Raw genomic sequence first — 24386 nt, forward strand, 5'->3', positions numbered from 1 at the left:
TCTTTCTTTCTTTCTTTCTTTCTTTCTTTCTTTCTTTCTTTCTTTCTCTCTCTCTCTCTCTCTCTCTCTCTGTCTCTCAAGAGTTCAAGCTAAATACAGAGTGCTCTACATTCTGGTTTTGTCTAATTGTTTCTCCCTTATCAGAATCAGGTCAGACAGTTTTAGCAAAATCTAGTCAGTAACATTGTGTACTTCTTACTGTATCACATTAGGAAGACTATAAATGTGAGGTTGTCTCACTATTGGTGATACTAAGTTTGGTCACTTGGTTAAAGACCACCAGATCTCTCCATTCTAAAGGCACCTTCAGAATGACACCTTTGTAAATAACAGATCTGTGGGGTAATTTTTTGAGATCATGTGACTGTCCTTTTTTCCAGTAAAATTTCATCTCAATATTTTTTAGTATCTCTTGACTATGCTTGCCTAAAACAATTATTTTACTTAGGGCTGGAAATTGGCGATTTTTTACTTCTCTATTTTTTTTTTAAATTTTATTTATTTATTATTTGAGGGGAGAGAAAGAGAGAGAGCGTGAGCATGAACAGGAGGAAGCAGAGGGAGAAGCAGACTCCCTGCTGGGCTGGGAGCCTGATGCAGGGCTTGATCCCAGGACCCTGAGATCATGACCTGAACTGAAGGCAGATGCTCAGCCGACTGAGCCACCCAGATGCCCCTACTTCTCTATTTCTGCTAGAATCATTAGCTTGTATTCTTGTGTGCAAAAGAAAGACATGTATCATATGGATACACTCTGGAAAACAGTATGGAAGTTATAGTCCTGATGTCTAGAATAGTACCTGATACACGTCAGTGACTGAACATATATAGGTGCAAAAATACATATATTTACCTTCCTATGTAGTTACCGTTTTCAAAAATAGATCACAGAACACATTGTTATGTAATTTGCTTTCTTTTTCCATTTAAATTACTTTTTTATGGATCAGTGTCAGCAACTAGACTGTAAGCCCTATGAGGGCAGTCCCAGCCAATGTTTTACTTCTCTTGTATTCCCAGGATGTGGCACAAATTTCCTTCCTCATAAATTATTATTTAGGGTGATTACAATTACATGTGCCTCATGAATCTCTTCCTCTACTCTAAAGAGGTCTTAAGGTTCACAAAGACTCCTGTTCCTCTAAAGAAGCATCATTAACTAGCTCACCAAGAATTTGGTAGCCAGTTCCATTGGCTAATAAGGAAAAGGAGACACCCTAGAAAGTGAAGACAGGAGAACTACTGGAAGGGGTATGCAGAATGATGACAAAGAGGAAGTCAACTTTCTTTAAGGATGGGGCGTTTTCTATGCTGGAGCTGCCATCTTGAATATGGCCTCTTCTGGGAAGTGGATCACACAACATAGAGCCTTAACTCTAAAAGTCAATGATTTTATGAAAAGTTTCTTTCTGGTCACTGGAAGAACCAGAAGAAGCAAGAGATAGAGTTCAAAACTCTTCTGAAAGGACAAACTCCATAAAATCAAAAAAGTGAGGAAGAACGGCATCCTCTGGAATTACCTCTCTGTTATCACATCCTTTGTTCTCTCAAGTATGTATCAGGACTTCATAAAAGCAGCCCAGGCTGTGTGCAGTCTTTTACCATCAGTCCCAAGTGAATATTGTAAACATCAGAAAATTTTCCATTTGCACAGTCATAGAGGTATTTTCAGTCATTTAAATTTTCTAATTACTAACCAATTCCCTCCTTCCAGGCCTCCCAATTTAGCGCACAGAATGTTGCTCCCCACAGAAAACAACTCCCCAGCGAAGTGAGTTTCCATGGTTAGTTGCCAGAGCTCTGGATGTGAACAAAGCCAAAAAGCCACTCTCCCTTAGGGAAAAACCATCAAGAAATCAGGTTCCACTGCCATGGTTCGGTTCCTAGCACAAAGTAAATGCTCAATAAGTAATGGGAAGGATGGAAATAAAATTGAGGAGAACAGGAAAGAAAAGAGAGAGGAACAAAGAGGGAAGAAATCCAGTGAAATTGGCTTTCTTCAAACTGCGAGCAGAAATTTAACTGTGGGAGCAAGGAAGTTACTGATAAGGATAATACTAGTCACCAAATACTGGGCAAGAGGGTACCGTGCTGGGCTTGTTAATGCTAATCTTTCCAAGAACTTTTCTGAGGTCAGCAACTAGACTGTAAGCCCTATGAGGAGGAAACTGAGGCACAGAGAGGTTAAAAGCTTCCCAACAAGCAGAAGTGGGTTAGAGCTCTGCTCTGTGTGATACAGACGGTGTCCTTTCTCCCTGACACTTAGCTGCCCTCTTCTGTCATTCCGGCTGCCTCCAGCCTCAGTTCTGCAGGTGACACTCCTCTGACAGCCACCAACACTGGGGTGCTGCTGAATCGATCCCCCCACATCCCTTCACAAGATGTCACAAAAGGATGACTTCTAACAGCAGCCTTAGCTCCTGCCAGTGCCTGCCATCACTGCCGGCTGCTTTGCCTTCCCATAAACAGCCCCCTCGGGGCATGTAGTCTGTCAGGGCTGCTCTCTTTAGCGCCCCCCCCCCCCCCCCCCCCCCCCCCCCCCCCCTCCCGTCATCATCATCATCCTATGCAGGGCCAGCTCCCTTCAGCAGCGCAGACACTTTGGGCATTATGGAGAATTCCACAATCCCTCAGAGCATCTGAATCACTGTCAAACCCTTTTATGTTCCTGTGGCCAAGTTCAGCGCTTCCCCACCCGGCTTACTCCTTGAACTTACTATACTTCCCCCTATGCTGGGGCCAGCCGGGTGAAAGGTTGGCTGCAGGTGCTGACCGGCCACAGGCTCTGCCACATCTTGTGAGATGGGCCAGCATTAAGTTAGTTGACCCAGAAAGAGGAGCAGCCCTGGAGGCTGCCTGAGACCAGGACCCGGAGCTCACACTCCATCCACTGCACTAACAGTTGCCAGCACCAGAATGAAATACATACAATGCGCCCTTGCTGTTCTTGGTGCTGGGAGTTCCATGGAACCCAGACACGTAATTGCAGAGTCTTTAAAATCCCCTTCTGTTATCTTTTCCCTTTACAATCTAGCGTCACATGCAGCTTCCTATTGTATTGTTTCCTCTTTTGCCAAACGTCTAGCCACCTGGAAAAGTTACCACATACACTGCCATGCAAGGTAGGGTCCCTTGATTCTCAGACGCGGTTTCCCACTCTACCTCTTCTGTCTTTTCTTCCCGCCACCCCCTGAGAGTCTCACCTCTTTGATCCGCTCTTGATCTCTGCATCTGCATCTGTGACAACATTCCCTTAGCTTCCCCTTCCTTACCTTTCCTCCGCGGCGGTCTACTCCCTCCTCTCGCCGCTGATCTCTCTCGCCTTTCTCCTACCCCCTCCGTCTGACCGATCTGCCTCCACTTTCTTGCTACATCCTCTTTTCCCTCCTGTGGTTGCTTTCTCCTGCTCTGTTGCGAGGACAGCCTACGACTTACTGTGTTTACCACCTAAGCACAATTTTATTCTCCATTTGAAGCCCAAACTGACTTTCTGTGAGAGCCCTACAATTACACTAATAGAAAATTAAAAAGTTTTCTTATTCTACCATTAATACAGCTAAAACATTGGGTTGGCTGTCAAATATAGGCAAACCAGAGGAGCTTGCTCTCCAACTGAAATAAAATTATCTCGGCTTGCATTTTCAAGTGCTACCTTGGGCTGTCTTTATATTTAATGCTCTGTGGCTCTAAGTCAAGGACAAGCCTTAAGTTAGGGTTTCTAGGGAAGCTCCCTGTGATTTATAGAGCCCTGGAGCTGCTGTAAAACATTTTTTTTTAAAAAACCCACTTGTTCCTGTCTAATGTAGACAGCTGCCGCAGAGCAAGAAACTGATAGAATGTTTGCCCTCCTTCTTAACATTGCTATTACAAGCTGAATATTCTAGATTCCAAGGTTGCCTCCCCATCTGCCCCTAGCTCCTTACCTAGCATCAGCCAGTTCATAGCAGCTTAATTTTGGGCTTTGGGTATGGGCACAGCTCAAGGCTTACAACCCCTCCATGGTAACCTCCATTTTATATTCATCCTTCACCAAAAAATCATTCCCTCTTAAAAGCATGAAAACATCACTGTGTTGATGTAAATTTTAGTATGTACCCCAAATATAAAATATGGGGTTGAAGAAGCACTTAGGGGAAAAGTCACATTGGAAACCTGTAAACTGAGGAATTGAAAAACCATGACTAGACAACAATAGGTGATTATGCATGCATACCACCCATTTACAGAGAACATATCCATTCTAAATATTACTTCTCTTCAAAGCCAGGCATCACAAGAAAGTCAGGTAAACCAGAAAAAGGTGTGGCTTTTTCAATGAATAGAAGATAAAATAAATGTGGGTAAGAATCATAAATCACTCAGAAAGGCATGTATAATTGTACATTGGGTTTTTTTAGGATAACATATGTAAAAGTATCTGTTGTATCTATGAAAATTTACCTTTTTTTTCTTTGTTAAAGCTGGCTTATGGGTGTCTGGACATGTAAGTTTCCTTTCTGGAGTATGAATACACCCTAGGATCAGTAAATGTGTGGGGTTCTCAAAGCAAAAAACTTGTATTTGACTTACAGGCATGATATTCTTGGTTAATATTGATCCTTATCAGTTACATGTATTGAATAAAAACAATTAACTTTATTATTTCCTTCTTTTTAAAAAAGATTTTATTTATTTATTTGAGAGAGAGAGCTCAAGCAGAAGAAGCGGCAGAGGGAGAGGGAGAAACAGACTCCTGCTGAGCAGGGAGCCTGATGCAGGGCTTGATCCCATGACACCGGGATCATGACCTGAGCTGAAGGCAGACACTTAACTGACTGAGACACCCAGCCACCCCAACTTTATTATTTCCTTAAAGAAAGCAAGCTGTTCTGCTCTTATTTATATATATGTGTATACGTCTTTCATATATACATTTATGTATTTATCCTATGTATCAAAATATAAATAAGTTAGGATAATTCCCTATTTTAGATTAGTGCTTTTATATCCCAGTAGGTGGCAAAATCCAGAGACCAGTATATTTTCCAGAATGCTCAGTGGCTAGGACTCTGTCACCAGTTAGCTTTGGAGTGTTGTACTTTAGTTCCTTCATTTATTAAACACACAGACATTGTGCAAAGGAGTCTGTGAGGTTCCATTCAGAGTTATGATTCTGTGATTCAATCATGTGGTTTAAAAATATGTATATACTGTAAGATATTTGATTCTGCAAAGAACTATGTACCTATTCTGCCTCCCTCTATCTACAAAAGTCATTCATTTATTTATTCATCCAAACATTCATTCTAGAAGCATTTATTTGGGACTTAGTATGGTTCAGGTCCTACGGCATGTCTCACGGATGCCAACATTATTTAGACACAACCTCTTTTCTTGAGCTCAGGCTCTAAATGAGGAACTCCTATTTTATAGGCTTTTATCTCAAAGATTGTAATTGCAGAAAGTCCAAGTTTCTATGCAAGAAACTTAAGATGTGCTGATGACAATCAGTAGTTCATTTTGGAGAACTGTTTACCTGTCTCTTTCTCTCTCTCTCTTTCTTTAAATCAATGAGGGCAGGGGCACCTGAGTGGCTCAGTCAGTTAAGGCTCTGACTCTTGATTTTGGCTCAGGTCATGACCTCAGGGTCATGAGATCCAGCCCAGCATCCGGGCACTGCGCTCAGTGGGAGTCTGCTTTAGATTCTCTCTCCCTCTCCCCCTCTCCGCGCTTGTGCACCCATACACTCTCTAAAATAAATAAATAAATCTTAAAAAAAAAAATCAGTGAGGGCAGTGTGATAGAAGGGAAAGAGTGTGGGTTTTGTATAGCAGGTTCAAGTTTGGAATTTTGGCACCCATGGGTGATTCTGAACAAGTTACCTGCTCTGAGACTGTATTTTCACATCTATGAAGTGATGATAGGAATATCTACTCTCCAAGAGTTGCAGAGTTACACTGGGGACTGAGTAAGATAAGATGAAAACTACCCAGTGGATGGTGGCTGTTGCTTTGAATATGGGAAGTTAGAAAACACTCCTGCTTTAATAGCCTTTTCAAGTAAGTAAACCAATACAGATGGCTTGTTTTTTGGCCTGAACCCTCTGAAGACTCTTTACATGCTACCATCTATGGCTGTAACCTCTACCCAAAAGGTGAAGGGCTGAGACATCTGTGGGGGTTCTATGGGTACCAGATAGTTACAAATCCATATTAGTTTGAATATTAGTTTGAACCATACAAAACTGCCAGTATTTGACTTGACCTTCAAAAGCGACAGTTTTGCATGGTTCAACTTAATACTACTGGTGGATGATACTACTAAAAGCAAATTTCAATTTTATACTTTTTAATATGAATGGCATATAAAATTTAAAAATTGCCTTGGGGGATTATTTCCTGGTTTAAAAAGGTTTAATGGAGGGTGCCTGGGTGGCTCAGTTGGTTAAGCGACTGCCTTCAGCTCAGGTCATGTTCCTGGAGTCCCGGGATCGAGTCCCACGTCGGGCTCCCTGCTCGGCAGGGAGTCTGCCTCTCTCTCTGACCCTCCCCCCTCTCATGCTCTCTATCTCATTCTCTCTCTCAAATAAATAAATAAAATCTTTAAAAAAAATAAATAAAAAAATAAAAAGGTTTAATGGGTAAAATTTATGTCATTTGCTTTTTAGATTAAGGAAGAAATGGTAAAATAAATCTGCCTGGTTCTTTTTCCCAGAGGAGTCTTAGAAGGCTCAAATTTGAGTTTGATGTTGTAGAAATTTCAGCCTCAGGCAACAGGGTAAGGGACATTAAAATCCATTATTTATTGGCTGTTAAGGAAAAGAGCAAATCTGACTATTTCAAGGGAATGACATAAGAATGTCAGCTAATGAGCTGAAACTTGTTTCTGACTGTGACATATTACTGAACAAAAGATTAGAGGAAATTAGTACGAGAGAGAGAGATTTCGTTTACTTTTTTTTTTTTTTTGGCTACGTACGTGGGAGAGACAGAGGATTGGGAGTGCGTAGGAGAAGTGTGAGAGGATATGTGGGAGAAGAAGTGTTTAAAATGTTCAAAGGAAACTAAGATGAAGACATGAAAATGTACGCAGGGGTATAGTTTTCCAAAACCAATGATTCAGACAAGTACTCCCAGTGTTGCCATCAGCATCCTTTACCAGTAGCTTTTGAACTCCCATCCGTGCTCTCTACTGGGCCGAGAAAGCGCTATCTTCTTTGATAGCCACTTGTTCTAGTCACCCTTGCCTTGGGAAGCCCAATTCAAATCCTACTTCTATGAAATTCCCCCTAGTAAGGAAAGGACATTTACTTTGTCTAGCCTTAAAACTTAAGCACATAAAAATACTTCTTTTTCTTCCAACTCCCTCTTTCCAAGTGTTTTGCAAATGGCGGGTGTTGGTGTTCGGCTGTGGTGCGTGAGCTTAGAAAGACATCTGTACATCTGACATGGCCTGTAGACTTTTTCTTGGTTTGCACCTTCTGTGATAATCCCTAAATTGGATTTAACATTCATGAAAGGACTGCCACATTTAAGATCCACTGTCTCACCTTGCAGTTTGCTTTCAACATCCACAGAGGAAAGTGCATCACTCAAGCCTTCTAATAAAATGGGGATAGCACAGGCCATACCAGCCAAAACACTTCCTATAATGGAGACCTTATCGTGATGAATTACCCCCATGGAAGTGAAATTCATTTTAAGTTTATATTTATACTTGACATTGCTATCCTAGAGATGAGGGTGCGGGGCCAGCTGAGCCCAGGCAGGATGTCTACCTTCCACAGGAGACAAAGAGCCTTCTCTGGGCCAAAGAAATGCCCTCCTGCGGCAGCCCATCTCCGGCTGACTTGTAGGACTCCAATAGCTCTGCTCATGGCCTCACTCAAGAGATGAACAAGAGATGGAGGCCCTCTCACTGAGCAAGGAGGGAGGAAGCCACTGGCTGTTTTAACTCCCTCTTGCCTGGCTACTACAGCTGTGTGAGGCCAGCCCCACCTCCTGTAGGCCTTAGAGGGGCCTCCAGAAAGGACTTCTCATGTCTGCTCAGATAGAGGCAATCAAGGGCTTCTCTAGGGAGTGAATCCTGAGTTCTACCATTTTACAAATGACTTCCATGTTGGAAACACATAATGCACCAACCTAGATCCCTGGATTTATTAGTTTTCTATTTTTAGCATGTATTCCAAGTTAGAACCACTATTTCTGATTCCAGAGCCAACACACTTAAGAATCCCTATATCTAACTCCATTTCCCTTGATCTCACCCTCTTCAGGGCACCCCAATTTCCCTTTCATTTTCTAATACATCATGTACATTCATCCTGGTCTGTTCTTCTTGATTCCTTTATCAAAATGCAGCAAATGGGGTGCCTGGGTGGCTCAGTTGGTTAAGTGTCTGCCTTTGGCTCAGGTTATGATCCCGGAGTTCCGGGATGGAGCCCCGCATTGGGCTTCCTGCTCAGTGGGGTGCCTGCTTCTCCCTCTCCCTCTGCCGCTCCCCCTGCTTGTGCTCTCTCTCTTTCTCTCTCTCTCAAATAAATAAAATATTAAAAAAAAATGCAGCAGCTAGAATGCAACATTGCCCCTAGGAAGGTCCTAACCAGTGTGGAGTCCAGAAGCTCCTAGGCAGATACTGTGGCAGCAACATCAGATGGCTACCTGTGGTCACCTAAAACCAAAAGATCTTCTTCTAAGGAGCTGCTGCCAGATATCTATTCTAAACTGGTGTAATTAATTTTGGGAACTGTGTTTTCCTAGACTGTCTGCCTGGGCAAGGAATTTTGTATGCCCGGTAAGTGTAAACAGTCAGTAAGTATTTACAGCTTTGGTGCCGGTAGTTTGCTTTCTAATGGATATTTATTTAATACCTCAGAACCTGTTTTTCCATTGGAAAATAGACAAGAATATATTCCCTGCTAGTTTTGAGGGAAGTGCAAATGAGATTATACACAAAATGTAAGGGGATATTATTATCACAGATAATCTAGGTTTTAATACCACACCAGAAAGGTAATTATAACTGTTAAACCTGTAATCACAGGAACTACAGCCTAGAGGTCCTATAAACTACCCCAAACATAAGATCATCTATCTAGATTTTAATCGAAAAAAAAAAAAATTACCATTCTGTTTACCCTTTAAAAGATGTTCAACGTTTGCTTTCACTGCCCTCTAGTGGTTGTTATATAGAAGACGGAACTACATTTTTGACATTTTTATTTTTGAGATATTAGGCACAATCTCATAAACAGTTATACTGTTATGTTACATACCTTCCCATCATTTGGTAACACGTTAAGAGTCAGCCTACAGGGACAGTACCTAGCACTGTGTCCTGCACAGCGTAGATGCACTACGTCGTGAATTAGTGGTTACGCATCATTTCATTGTCTCCACAAAGAATCCGCTGACTTCAAGTAATAACCTAACTTTACTCACTCAGTAAATATTCAGAAGCAAAGACAGACATTTTCCCGGCTTACATTCTAGTGAGAAAAATGGAGTGTTAAATACGTCATTGCAAACTAGCATGGTAACCGCGATAGGGGAAGAACCGGGTATATGTGTGCATTGAGAAACTCTAACTTGGACATGTTTCTGTGTGTTGGAGAGGCTGGGCGGGATGTGAGAGAGAAGCCATTGGAAGGTGTTCTGAGAGTGTAACAAGTAACCCGGGACCTGAGGGAGGAACAGAAGCTATTCAGAAGGATGTGGGGTGGGAGGACACGGTGCTAAAGGAGGTTAGCTAATAGAGAAAGGAGGGTTTTAGAGATGAGGCTGGACAAAATTTTTTAAAAGCTATATTGGGGAGTTTAGCCTTTATTCTCACAATTAATTTATAACCAGTGGACTCTGACAAAGCATGAACTCATGTCTTCACTTTTTATTTTTTTAAGCTCATTATTTAAAGGGAAAATTCTAGTTATTAATTATAAAGCAATTGTTTAAGAAACTTTCAGTGTGTCCTTTTTCAAACCCAAAGTGCCCTCAAACACATACATTCCTAGAATGTTGGAGCTGGAAGGGCCCTCAGAGGTCATGAGTTTCCCTGGTTTCACTTTAGGAGGGGAGGGGAGGATGGGGAGGTCCTCAGATTGCACTGAGTGACTGCACCTGGAAACTGCTTTTCCTTGATCTCAAATTCCTCAGTCTGGGATTCAGAGGCCTGCCTTGTGTCCTCTATTGCACGTCTGATGGGTTCAGAGCATTCAGAATTCTTAAGCACCTGGCTTTTCACCTCTGCACTGGACTGCATGCTCTTCCTTTGTGGTCTGATAAAAAGGAGGTTTATCTTAGACTTGCAGAGGACCTGGGAGGGTCTTCTTATGACTAATTAGAGCGCCAGCCAATCCAGCCCGGACCACCCGTCAGGTTTTTGCCTCTGTGAAGGAACTCCCTGGCCTCTCTGTACTTTTCTTATGACACAACTCTATGTGAACTGACTCATTTCTTCTAGACTACGAGCATCTTGAGGACATGACACATGGCTTAGTCATCACTACGTCCTATATAACAAGGTAATGTGGGCACTGAAAGCCCCTATCAAGTTTGCTGTAGGCGCAGGTGGGTGGATAAATGAACAGAGTGGGAGATCTCATTTCCTAACAGAAGGTTTAAGTAGATGTTAGTAAGGGAATGAAGGATAGATTATCTTAATAGCTTGTATTAGATTTTTTCCACAGGGAAGAATCTGATTTTAGAAAATAGAATGATGAGCCATCTGAAGTGAAAGGAGAGTCTCTTACAAGAAGCAAAAATAATAATTGTACTCTTTTTTGTAAAGAATGACCATGACTTTGAAGGTAGTAAGAGATTAGAGAAGAGACGTCAGGATAGACAGAGAAAAATCCGGGCAGCATGGGAAAGTGCCTGCCAGAGAAAGATATCTGATGCTTAATTTAAAATTTGTTTTACAGGTTTGATGTAAACCACTGCCATCTTTTTGAGCCTTATATACAGCTTACTACACACAAAGGGGATGCTAACGAACACCCATTTATGTTAGATTGAGAAAGAGTGTGCTTTTCTGCAATGTTCACAATTCCAGAGACACCTAACTCATGCATGTGTATGCTGAATATAAAGGCAGATCAAAAAATGAAAGAAAAATGTAATTTATACCTTCCTTAATTCTACCATAAATGTGTCAGTAGAATAAAAATACATGACAAAAAAAAGCCATAATTTAGTGATTATGTTGCACACAAAATATGAGAGATATAGGCAAGAAATGTTTTTGTAGATTGGAATCACAGGATCATTTCCAGCATGGTCCATCAGGAAAGTTTTCCCCCAGGTAGATTTGAACATAGAGAAATAACAAGCAACTAAATTATATGGAAGATTAACTACTGGCTCTTCACTGATCCCTCTCTTTCTTCAAGCAGTAGAATCACTGATCAATCCCTGTTAAGAAAGGGACAACATTTCTCATTTTGAGCTTTCCCAAGCAATTTTGGCTTCCTAGAGCTCCTGGCTGATTCTCAGTGCTTTGTTACTTGTAAAAATGGGACTCCCTCAATATTAAAAAAAGCAGCAAAGCCATACATTATACTTTCAGGTTTTAATTCAATTTGTATTCCTTGAATTATATTTTAAAAATCTAGCATTATGATAACCAGTTTTAAAACTGCAGTCAAATACAATCAGTACAAAATCCCAGCAAACAGGTCAGATACCACCAGCGTACACAGTTCTATGCAAAATCTTTTACTGCCATCTTGTGGATTCTCAAGAAATAGCCTCGGGGCGCCTGGGTGGCTCAGTCATTAAGCGTCTGCCTTTGCCTTCGGCTCAGGTCATGGTCCCCGGGTCCCGGGGATCAAGTCCCACATCAGGCTCCCTGCTCAGCAGGAAGCCTGCTTCTCCCTCTCCCACTCCCCACTGCTGGTATTCCCTCTCTTGCTGTATCTCTGTCAAATAAATAAATAAAATCTTAAAAAAAAAACCCAAAAAACAAACAAAAGAAATAGCCTCAGTCACAACATGCTATTTAGTGTAGAGTACTAGGTTTGTATGCCACAGTATATGAAAATATCTGGGAAATGTATTAAAAAAAAGAGCAATTAAGTTTTCAGGTTCCCATTTAATTTGACCACTTTGGATGCACTATTTAACTTCTACATGGCTTAAATTCTTCATGAAAAGTACGAATTATAATAATGATGCATCCCCTGCCTGTTGCGAGTTTGCTTTGAAAATTAGAACATAAAATTGCTCTGTAAACCAGAGTGTATTCAGAAACAATCAATTATTATCCTTGTTATCATGCAGCACTGCTAGGTTGATGATACCTAAGCAAATGCATTGTTACGTAAGCAACAAGATAAATACGGTTCTGATGGAAGAGACCAGACCTTAGTGCCTGTCTTCAGAGTGATGTATCTTGTCTTGAGGGCTTTGGGGACAAGAGAGAAAATGTTTCCAGTGAAAAGAAACCCTGGAGATCATATCTCCTGGAGCAAATAACATGGCCCTGGGGACTGAGGAAGGGGTATTTTCTTTCTTACTGGTTTACTGATGTGCAAGTGGGTCCTGACATTCCAAAAACACAATAAATATGCAGTCCAGAGAGAGCTGCTTCTGCTACCCTTGGGATACCATCCACTGACCCATACTTCAGTCATTTTTTTTGTAACCTTTTCAGCTTTATTTTCTCACCCAAACACTTAAATGGAAAACAGAGGCAACGTGTTGGATCATAGATGACACTGACAACTTAAAAAAAAAAAAAAAGTCATCTGTGCATTTCAGGGAACAATTTGGAACAAAGCCTTCAAAGGGTTTTTCTTTCCCTAGGGAAAGTTTCTTCAGGTTCTTTTCATTCACTAACTTACTCACCACTCACTAACACCTCCGTGTGCACTGGGTTAGGCCCTGGGACGCAGTTATGGTCAAGACACATCTCTATCCTCAAGGAACTCTGTTGAGGAAATATTTATGAAAACAAACCAAGACCAAAAGGTCTTAAACTGTGGGGACACAAGGATGGGGAGAAGGGGAGAGGCCATCTCCCTGTGTACCTGAACCCCACTTAAGGCTTAGGAGTCTTTTGTATGTCCTTTAATTTGGCCTCCTAGCCCTGTTCAATAAATTTCTCCCTCCTCTGAACTCTTGAAGCTCTTAACTATAATAACTAGTTCACCTGGCAATTACCTCAGGTGCTTTGCCTGGTTAGTTTTCACCAAACCACTCTCTATTATACGTCTCTATCTGCTGTTCATCTTTTTTTTTTTTTTTTTTTTTAAAGATTTATTTATTTATTTGAGAGAGCGAGAATGAGATAGAGAGAGTACATGAGAGGGGGGAGGGTTAGAGGGAGAAGCAGGCTCCTTGCCGAGCAGGGAGCCCGATGCGGGACTCGATCCCGGGACTCCAGGATCATGACCTGAGCTGAAGGCAGTGGCTTAACCAACTGAGCCACCCAGGCGCCCTGCTGTTCATCTTAATAATTAAAATCATTTATAGGCGCCTGGGTGGCTCAGTTGGTTAAGCATCTGCCTTCGGCTCAGGTCGTGATCCCAGAGTCCCGGGATCGAACCCCGCATTGGGGTTCCTGCTCAGCGGGGAGTCTGCTTCTCCCTCAGCCCTTCACCCTGATCATGTTCTCTCTTTTGTTGTCTCTCTCAAATAAATACAGTCTTTAAAAAAAAAAATAAATAAAATCATTTATAACAGTCTATGGCTTCAAATATAATCCTTATTCCTTTCTTCCTTATATGTTTTTATAATTTAATTTTAAAAATGTACTAACCATCTACTATATGTTAGGAATTTTGCTTTTAGCAGTTCTCAGCATTCAGTTTTGAAACATTGTAATTTCAGAGCATGAACACCCCACCCCCCACAGACATGGGAATTTCCATGAGATGATATAAGATAGGATTTTCTGCAGGGGAACAATTTGTAGCATCTAGAACTATTGTGGCATCTGTCTGTTCTTATTCCTTTATTTTTCCCACGATTCTCTTTATTACTCCTGTATACTCTCCTAGTTCCTTATGCCCCTTAATATGGTCTTATTTAAGGATTTGTCTTCCTTATCCCTGCTCTGATCTGCCACTAGTCTGGAGGGCAAAGATCCTACTATTTAACTCTTTATTCTTAAATCTTGCCATGTCATCATGATCTTCATGTGGGTCTCAGAAGGAAACTATTCCCATTCTGCATGTGTCTCTCTTCTCTTTTGCTTGTGTGAGTTAGGTGGGTCCGCCAACCTACACACTAGTTGGAAGTTCATACCTCATGACTCATGACTGCTGTGGCTTCAAGTCCTGCAGTTGCTTAGAACCTGGGCAGAAGTTAGGAAGCAGAGCAAAGGCCAAAGCCTCCCTTGAGAATTTGGGGTAGTAGAAAGGGAAGTAGCTTATACAAGTGCAGAGTGCTGCTGATGGGTGCTCACTGACTCTCCTTTCATGTGTCAGTTATTGGGAATGGTTGCTCTATGTGGGGAAATGAGTGCTGGTGGTGGTGATGATGAGGATGATGATGATGATGATGAAGGTGATACTTGGTATCAAGGAATTTATTATTTATTTTAAACAACAAAATAGTAGGATGAGAATGCTAAAACAATGTAGTTGTTCCTTTCTATCACATCTGCACTATAACTATGCTCATGTTCTATATCTCTACTAGGTTAGCCCCCCATGAAGGTGGGATCAATGTCTGGTTCACCTCCCTCTTCCCTATAGCATCTGGCATAGTACTTGAATTATGCTCTCACATTCAGCACCTAGGAAGTGCCAGGACCTGTTTAGGAGCTAGGAATACAGCAATAAACACAATGGATCAATAGCAGGTATTTAACAAATCAAAGAATTAAATAAGAATTGCAGTCATGTATATAACGTGTTTTCCATTTCTTCCACTCAATATACATATATTTAGGTGAACTGATAAATAAACCACTAATTTCCCCCTCTACATCAACACCCAAACACTATTTCCATCCACATAAAAAGTTGTAAAAAACAAACAAACTCTACCCCCTAGTGGCCATCCCATTCCATTCCCCTTCTCAGCAAAACTCAGAGGAGATACCTGCAATCATGGCCATTAACTCCTCTCCTCCATTCCCTCAGAAATCTGCTCCGTATGGCTTCTCACCCAATTATACTACAGACACTGCTTTGTTATTTGAATCAGTAAGTTCCATGTTGTTAAATTCAGCAGTTAATTTTCAGTTCCCATCTTATGTGCCTGACCAACAGCTTTTGAAGTAGTTGGTCCCACTCTCTGGAAAAACTTTCTCTTCTTAGCTCCCGGGTCCTACCTGACTCCTCTTACTTTGCTGGTCCCTCCTCTTCTCCTATAGGCTCCGTTTGTTCCCTGCTCCACCAAGAGGAGTGTCTCCATCTCAACCAGTAGCCTCTCTGCTTCGTGCATGTTCAGGCAGAAAACCTTGCAGCCATCCTGTACAGCTTCCTTTTTCCCCACATCCAATCTCTCAGGAGATCTGTTAACTCTCTCTTCTAAACAAACCCAGCATCGCTCCTCACTTCCTCCACTAATACCACAGTTGTCCATCCCTCCACTGTCTCTCATGCTGATTATTCACATAGACTCCACAAGCTTGCCTCCCGCTTCCATCCTTGTCCCTTGGCCCACTGTCAATAAAGCAGCCAAAGAGATCCTCTTAAAATGTAAGTGAATTCATATCATGTCACTTTCCTGCTTATAATCCTCCATGGCTTTTCATTTTCTCAGAGTGAAAGTCAAGCTGTTACAGAGGCCTGTGAGGCTGTGCTCTCTGTGACCTGCCCGCTACTCCTTGTCCTCACCTCCTACTCCTCTCCCCCACCACCCCAGAGTGGCTTCCTCAATACACTGGGCATGCACTTTACCCAGACTTGATGCTGGTTGTTCCCTCTGTCTGGAACTACCCCCAGATACCTGCATGGCCCACTTTCCCTTCCTTCAAGTCTTTGCTAACATGTCACCTTCTCAATGAGGCCCACCCTGACGTGACCTTATTTAAACTTCAACTCCTCTCTCTGCACTCCAAATTCCCCTTACACTGCTCCACTGGTTTTCCAGATCTTCTAATAGATTCTATAATTTACTTATCCATTACTTAAAAAATATATTGTTAGTTTTTCCCACTAGAATGTAAGCACCATGAGGCAGCAATTTGTCTGTTTCCTTTTATTTTAACTCTTATATTCTTAATAATGCCTGGCACGTAATGACTCCTGAAGAAACTGTTGCATAAATGAATGAATGCATGAATGAACAATTAGTTCTCATTAGGCACTGTGCTAATGGCTTAAATACATTATTTTATCCAATGCCCTTATCACTTAGGAAATTCTAAGGGTTTTAGGAGCTCTGTGCCACAAATGGGGATGAATACTAAATACAGCACCTCCAGCAGTGTGGCCTGGTGGTAGTTGGCCAGTGGTGACAGCCTCAAGGATAGCATCTTTAAAAAAAAAAAAAGATTTTATTTATTATTTGAGAGAGAGAGAGAGCGCACAGGAGAGAGGTGAAGGGCAGAGGGAGAAGCAGACTCCCTGCTCAGAGGAGACCCCAATGTGGGGTTCGATCCCAGGACTCCTGGATCGTGACCTGAGCCAAAGGCAGATGCTTAACCAAAGGAGCCACCCAGGTGCCCCAAGGATAGCATCTCTAGCAGACTGTCCTTCTACAGGATTTCCTCCCTGGCCTCTGACCCTGGTTCCCCAGCCTGGCTGAAGATCCAAGGAGGTGTTTGTTATTTCTCTAACAAATTCTTTTTTCATTTAAGCACCCAGAAGTCTGTTGTCTGGAGTCTAGAACTCCAGCACATAAATTCACCAACCATGCTCCCATCAGGCACATTCCTAAAGTAGTTAGCATTATAGGGGAGGAAGCTGGTTGTGATGGAAGGAGGCCTACCCCTGGTGTCCCATTGGCTTTGGGTTAGAAAATCACTCAACTCTTCAGTTTCTCCCTGTACAAAATGGCAAATGATCCCTTTCTAACCTATCCTGAAGGAATCTTACACAGAGCAAATGAGATAATGTTCAAAGCAAGGGGCTTGGTACATGGAAATGGTGAGGCAAATGGAAGGGATTAGAGATTAAGTTAGTCAGAGGCAAAAGCAAATGGGAGCTAAAAATCAGCCCACTTTCGGTTGAGGATCACTCCTCTTTACAACCTGAGATCTGTGCCAGGTTTTCCCTTTATCAGGGGTCAGCTTATGTGGAGAAGGCTTAGGATCAAATGTTTACCCCTTGAGGCTTATATAGGAACTCTTAATCATCTAAACATCTTTTTGGAAGAAGACTATATATTATAAACACATTTTAAAATTAAACATCGCATGGGGTGCCTGGGTGGCTCAGTTAGTTAAGCATGTGCCTTTGGCTCAGGTCATGATCATGGGGTCCACTCAGTGGGGAGTCTACTTGTCCCTCTTCCTCTGATGCTCCCCCTGCTTGTGCTCTCTTTTTTCCTCTCTCTCTGGCTCACTCTCTCAAATAAATAAAATCTTTAAAAAAAATAAAATTAAACATCACATTTAACATGTAAAAGAATATTTATTTAATATTTTCTGATCTGTTGGAATTCCTATTTGTCTATTAGGAAAGGATCTGTCTGATTTGGAATACATTCCATTGGCCAGAAAGCTAAAAGTTTTAAGATATTCTGAATCTTCAGGACAGAAGGGGCCCCATGGGCCATGAGTCAGAATAAATACAACTGAGAGGAGCCCTGGGGTTCCCAGCTGCCTTAGAGAAGTGGGCAAGGATGAGTCTCTCATTCATTCTTTCATTCATTAAACATTTGCCCAGTAGCTGGGTTTCTGTTAAGCAATGGGATGCAGAGATGAATCAGACATAGTTAGTCCTTGCCCTCAAGGGAAGCTTCAGAGAATTTAGATGTTGCTTTAAGTCACCTTAATTTTAGAATCTATATGTAAAATGACTTCTGTGGTGGCTCATATATCTCCTTGTAAATGCTCTACTATTTCAGGCATTTATGCTTTTCTCACTAAATGGACTTAAAGTGTGGACAGCCTCAGACATAAGCAAACCGATAAATTCAATTTTCTTTCTGAAGTCTGCCATTACAGAAAAAGCATAACTTTGAAATCAGAAACAACAGAGGTTCAAATACCCCTGTCATTGCTGATTAGCTGTGTGATCTTGGGCAAATCATTTCATGTTTCTGAGCCTTCAGCCCAACATGGTTGTTGCTAGAATTCGGTGAAATCACAGTACGTTACGTTACTTGGTACTAAGCAGATACTCAATAAATATTAGGCATTTTATCCCTAATTCTCCACTGTTCTTGCTTTTTCTTTGTTGGGAAGCATCTCCTATGGAAAGCCTTCTCGCATTCCCAGGCTCGGCTAATGATAGCCTCTTTGTGCCCATGTGCTTCCCCAGAACTTACCATCAGTACTTCCCGTGTTATATTGGAAATAACCTATTTACGTGTGTGTCTCCCCACATGAGCCTGAATGTTCACTAAGGACATAGCTATATTTTTCATGTTGGATCTCTAAAGCCTTGTAGTTTTTGGCACTTAGTAGATGCTTAGTAAATGTCTGAAGCTTGATTTTATGTGAATAGGTAAATAAGTTCTATGTAAAGAATATCCTTTATCTAATGCTCCGCAAACCCCTTCCTCATTTATATTTCTGTCTGATGAGGATCTTTCCAGATTTCCTCTTTAGTCTTAGTCTTAGGTATTTGGGTTGCAGTCTCCCCACTGCACCTCTGAACTCTGCAAATAATGTTTCACTGTGGAAATGTTACTTCTCCTAAATAAAACACTTGTATGGGTTCTACTGGAGATTAGTTTAAGGCAGAATTTCTAAAAGTATATTCCATTGGATGGTAATTCATATTCCAGGGGAAAAAAGATTCTTTAGTCAAATAAGGTTAAAAAAATGCTTTAATAGCACTTCTTTATTTGCTATAAGACTTCTCAGATCCTTCATTTGATCATGAGCCTTTTTTCATGGAGCATTTCACAGATCTAGTATAATATAGAATGCATTTGTAGAACTATTTCTTGGAGAAAAATTGGAACTGGTATCACTGAAGTTCAGACTTTTGAAGGCTGCATAAAGCTGGGTAATGAAATAGTTTTTCTGTGGGTTATCTATTAGAAATCTGACTTTTAAGTGCATGTTTCCCGATACTATTCTTGCTGCATCTCTACAAGTTGTGATATAGAGAGTGTTAATAACCATAAGCAGTACTTAATAAATGTATCAGAAAATAGCAATGTTAATTTCATCTTGCTAACATGCCCATAAATTTTATTGGGTTTATTCATTTGATGGGTATCATTCACTAGCCAGATTCTATGTCAGACAATGAAGATGCTTCCTAAGTGGAGTCTGGGGCAATGCACAAATTGTCTGGAGCCCTTTGGGTCATAGAAGGCCCTTGCTCATTCTGAATTCCTTTTCAGAGGAAATTTAGTACATGCACAGGTGCCTGGTGGGAGTTTGCACCCATCAACGTGGCTATTGCTTTCGTTAGAGCAGTGGAACACTTCCATGTGGATCACCAGTAAGTAATTCCTGCCCTGAGACCTCTCAAGTGACCCACAACCCTGGCTGCCCCAAGACTTCACTTCCATCCAATCCTGTAGCTGGGGCCCTATGGCCATGCATTGTATGGGCTGGTGCTAAATCGTATGTGCCAAGTTGCTAAATATTTTGAGTAGTACCCCTGATTGGAGGAGAAAAAAAAGCCAGGGTGGCTGAGATATATATGAGAGTAGGGGAAGTGGTGTATATGCAGCCAGGGAGGCAGGCAGGAGCCAGGTCCTACAACACCTTGTAGGCTATGTTAAGAATTTTGGACTTTATCTTAAGAATGACAGAAAGTGACCGAAAAATTTTAAGAAAAGGGGAGAAATGACATGGTCGGATAGGCTTTTAAAAGGCTCGCTCTTCCCAAAGGTTGAAAGTCGATATGGGATAGGGGATGTCTGTGCATCCTGGGACATCTATAGGAATAAAGGACTTGGGAGGCATAGCTATGCCCTGCTAATCCCTACCCTTTGGCAGATGGGCCAGGGGTCAGCCTGGATGGTGCAGCTCTGAAGCCAAGGCTGAGGAAAAGCCTCTCCCATAGAGCCTTTCCAGTGGCCACACTGTTTTTATTTGAGGTGGTCCCTGAGCAGGGGAGCTGTGGGGCCCGGAGGTGGGCATGAAGACAAGTCCAGTAAGGTGGAGAGAAGTCTGAGTGAGTTCCACAATGGAGAGACAAAAGCCAGAGACCAAAGAGCCAGTGAGTGTAGAGAATGTGGGATTCAGCAGATGCCTGGAACAGGCACACGAATTCTGGGGCAGGCTTTGAATGCTCTCTGGGCCAGAAATCTGAATTTAACAGGTCAGGGTTGGGGCAAGAAGTCTTCATCTTTTCAAAAACATCATCAATTCTGCTTGGTTAGATTTTACTTCGAAGGTGTTTAATAGGGTGCCCTGGCTGAGAGAGGACCCCGAAGTTCCTGACACCTTAATGAGAGAGAGCAGGAGGGCAGGGTAGGGATGCACAAAAAATGCATTGTTGTTTAATGTACCAAAAATTCATAATTCCCATCAGCAAATACTGTTTTCCTTGAGCAAAATTATAAGATGGGCCATTGGTTACAAAGCTGTATACAGAGGACAGATATCTACCCATCTTCTTAGGGGAAGCTGTGACATTCCCCTTAGCCCAAAAGCAGATGTTGAGTTGTTCCTGTTTGGAAATACATACTGCTGTGTTTAAGCTCATTTTAGTCTCTGACTCTTGTTGTCTGTCTCTTGGTGGGGGAAGGTGGGAGTGGGTAGAGGTCAGCCAAGGAAATGCTAGGGGAGGGGGAAGGTTTTGCTGGAGTTTGGGTGACTCCAAGTGTTGAAGAGGAGAGGAGAGAAGCTAAAGGTGTTGCTTAGGTGAGAGGCTTTGTGAGACTTCTAGTCTAAGCTGTTGTGCTTTTGAGACAAAGGGACAACAGCACAGAGCTGGGGAGATTGCTCCTGTCCCACATGCATGCAGGCCACAGAGCCTCTCTGGTATGTTGGGGAGTGCTGGTTTTAGGAATATTGAGAAATAGTCCCTTAAGCAGAAGCCCTCGGGGCGCCTCGGTGGCTCAGTCATTAAGCGTCTGCCTTCGGCTCGGGTCATGATCCCAGGGCCCTGGGATCGAGCCCCGCATCGGGCTCCCTGCTCAGCAAGAAGCCTGCTTCTCCCTCTCCCACTCCCCCTGCTTGTGTTCCCTCTCTCTCTGTCTCTCTCTCTGTGTCAAATCAATAAATAAAATCTTTAAAAAAAAAAAAAGCAGAAGCCCTCAAGCACTGAAAACTATGAAAGCAAAGCTCCTACATGGGGCTGGGGTCGGAGCCAGAGAGGAAGGACATGGCTCATGCTGCATGATCACGGAAAGGGATGGGTTTTGTAAGCTCTTAAGAGGATCACCTCAGGGAATCAAAGAGATAATTTGGGACTTTTGGGGGAGGGCAGGAGGAGGGCTGAATTTCAGGCATAACATTAGAAGTGACGATGCAGAGTTGTCATTTGAGGTAACAAGAGAAGGGTGACTTTTTTTTTTTAAGATTTTATTTATTTATTTGACAGAGAAAGACACAGCGAGAGAGGGAACACAAACGGGGAGTGGGAGAGGGAGAAGCAGACTCCCTGCCGAGCAGGGAGCCCGATGCGGGACTCGATCCCAGGACTCCAGGATCATGACCTGAGCCGAAGGCAGTCGCTTAACCAACTGAGCCACCCAGGCGCCCGAGAAGGGTGACTTTATCAATACCCCAGGATGACGAAGAGTGTATATAGTGCTCACATTCTATTTGAATAACATAACAATAAGGATCTGGCAAATAGGCTCTGAACATGAAGATAGCAAGGTAACCTGAGAATTAATGAAACATCCAGGTGATCTGTGACTCATTTTTACTCTTTCTAAATCCACAATACAATTTCAATTTCAATATAAAAATGCACAATTAACTATTGTACCTTCACCTCAACGACTGCAGCCTTTCACTATTCCCAGCCATGCATCTTGGAACACAGTTTAACACTTAAAGTCCATCAAGGGTGAGCTGTGGAGTTAGCAAGGTCAGCTGGGGTGCTCTTTCTGAGGTTCCGAAGGAGTGAAAAAACTACAATTGCTCAGTGACACAGAAAAGATTCTCTGTAGGCGTATGGCCTCTACATGCTCTGCTCCACGTTTTCATAACAAAGCACTGAAACAAATAATAACAGGAGCATTTTTATCTTTTCCTCTGCAGGAAGAATGCCTGAGGAGGCTATTGCACTAGTTAATGTGATTGCACGCTGAATGTCCTAAATTCTCCTCCACCAACACCTCAAGAGTATGGTTCAATTATTGGATAAGACTTCTACAACAAATGCCCGAGAAATGGAATACATAAAGGAGAAGTTAGAGAGAAAATATCACTCACAGTACGTGTATAAAACGTAGCCTATGGTGATGATTTCTTTACTTTCATCTTCCTAGCTACTTTAGTTCTATAGTTCTGGTGGGGAGGGGGCAGGGGAGGTTAATAAAGGCCTGCAATGGAGCTTCGCGGCCCTCCATCCTCAGGTTGCCATGTTTAGACAATGCATGAACACTAGATGGCGCCCATAATCTTAAACATAGTAAAAGCCTGGTGGTTTTTCTTTATAAAGAAGTACGGCTACCTTGTTAGGAAGAGTCAAGTATGGGACTCAAGCATTTCCTACTATTGTTGTCCTGTGAAGTGCTTCTTATGTGAGGGTTTGGTGGTCAAATAAGTTTGGGAAAACAATGCCTCTGAAGAGACTCCCAATGCACACTGGTAAACCAGATGTTTTTCACATATAATAGATATATTGATATATTTGCTTTTAGGCTGTGAATATTTTAAGTACAGGATATTTATCTCATTCTTTGAGATCTCAAGTCCTAGTACAAAATCTGTGACACAGTAAGTCATTAATAAAATAAATTATCTCTAAAGTTTGTATAGTCTGTGTAGAAGAATAATTCTGGAATGCAGGCATGGACATTCTGCCCCTGATTAGAAGGTTAACTATCTCTTATTCAAGTCTCTTAAGACCAGTTGAGGACAGGGACCTACCCCCCCCAGCTCCTCTCTCTGGGGATTCTAGTTCTCTTTTCTGAACTTACTACATTACTGTTAGCATAAGTCATTTACAAAATAATTTTACATGATCTAGTAATAGAATTTGCATTTAACTCTTGATTGCTATTTTGAGTTTTTGTTCTTGTGTTTTCCAGGAAGGTATAGCTTGTCCTTATATATCTAGTGTAAGTTGTAGATGCAAAATATCATATCCTCCACATTCCATTGTTAATAATTCTGTTCTTCTGCTGTCCTTCCATATTGTAATATTTGAGTGTTTCGAGCCTGTTTATTCTTTTCTTTCAGTATTAACCTATGAAATTCCAATACTGATCCTTGAAACTAGCCAACTTCTAGCTACAGTTTAAATAACTTCTTGCAAACTAAAAAAGAGAAATGTTCCCTCTTCCTTGTCAATTGCAAAAAGTAGATAATATTTTTATCATTGAACTGTTTTTGCAAATGTTATACATAAGAAAGGATAGGGTATCTGAACATCAGAGACTATTGTAATATTCTATGGACTGTATGGTGTACACACTCTTGTGATACTGGCAGTGAGCATCAATTCCCACTCAGCCACGCCATCACCAAGGTAAACAACTGATACACTTACAACCATTCTGCACCCATATATAATCACTATTTTCATTTTCAGTACAGTATTCAGTAAATCATGTGAGATAGTCAACCCTTATAAAATATTATAAAGTAGGGTTTGTTTTAGGTGATTTTGCCCAAAAGTAGGCTAATTTAAGTGTTCTGAGCATGTTTACTAAATGCATTTTTGACTACAATATTTTCAGCTTACACTGGGCTTATCAGGATATAACCCCATTGTAATTCCAGGAAGATATGTATCATTTAAGTGTAGAAGAAGTATGCAGAGGGGAGTAGTCAAAGGGGTGACATTCAGCTCTTGGATGACAAAACAAGGTCCTACCATGGGATCTGACCCTATTTCTCCCATACTCAATCCATCCAGACATCTGCTAGCTAAGGAATAAGCAGAGGACTTAATGTATGGGAGAACTACCAGAATGGATAAGGAAAGGCCATCCATTCAGACCCCTGGACAATTTGCTCAGGTCAATTGACTATATTACCCAGGTATTGTGTGTGTGAGGGAAAGTTGGGGATGGCATGATAGCTAACAAAGATAAGGTCACTTGGAAAATTCTAGTTCTAAATCACAGCTATAAAACAAAGACAAGTTTTTCTAAGTACACAATGAAAACCACAAAGTAAGTGCTTCATTGAGTTATGAACCATAAACTCATCCATAAGAACTAGGCTCCTTAGATTATTTCCCATTATTTGAATGATTACCA

General features: G+C 41.7%; 1 protein-coding gene across 10 annotated transcripts in view; it reads right to left on the bottom strand.

The window, feature by feature from the left end:
* DLG2 (discs large MAGUK scaffold protein 2) overlaps positions 1-24386 on the bottom strand; it is a 1451407-nt gene that overhangs the window by 331048 nt on the left and 1095973 nt on the right. The gene's annotated exons all lie outside the window — the stretch shown is intronic.

This window comes from Neomonachus schauinslandi, chromosome 11 (genome assembly GCF_002201575.2).
Source record: "Neomonachus schauinslandi chromosome 11, ASM220157v2, whole genome shotgun sequence".
NCBI lineage: Eukaryota > Metazoa > Chordata > Mammalia > Carnivora > Phocidae > Neomonachus > Neomonachus schauinslandi.